The 266-nt window shown below is 47.0% G+C and overlaps 1 protein-coding gene across 1 annotated transcript in view; it reads right to left on the bottom strand.

Moving 5' to 3' along the window:
* The window catches only part of irf2b (interferon regulatory factor 2b), a 21,512-nt gene extending 21,472 nt beyond the window's left edge, over positions 1-40 (bottom strand). The window contains exon 1 of the mRNA XM_080035442.1: positions 1-40. This exon is cut by the window's left edge and continues 127 nt beyond it. The gene's annotated coding sequence lies outside the window, so the exon portion shown is untranslated.
* Between the last annotated feature and the right edge of the window lie 226 nt (positions 41-266).

Here is a 266-nt window from a genome sequence, read left to right as displayed (position 1 = left end):
AGTTTGTAGGCTAAATTGTAAGGGGGGGAGGGGGGAATAGAAAATAAAAAATAAAATAGAAAGTGAAGGTATATTTTCTTTTTCTGTTTCAGTGTCCAGAGCGAAAGCAAAACAACAAGCACACAGCGGTAGCTTGGGTTTGGGGAAGTGGGGGGGTGGTGGTGGTGGGGGGGGGTAGAGTGGAAATCCCCCTCCTGTCCTGAGCTCTCGCGTTCGAAGGGTTACGCGGAAGTGGCTGTGTCGATTTTGGAAAGAAAAAGATAAAT

The sequence above is a fragment of the Ammodytes marinus genome (genome assembly GCF_949987685.1).
Source record: "Ammodytes marinus genome assembly, chromosome: 10".
NCBI classification, from domain to species: Eukaryota; Metazoa; Chordata; class Actinopteri; order Uranoscopiformes; family Ammodytidae; genus Ammodytes; species Ammodytes marinus.
This window is presented reverse-complemented; position numbering and strand designations above follow the sequence as displayed.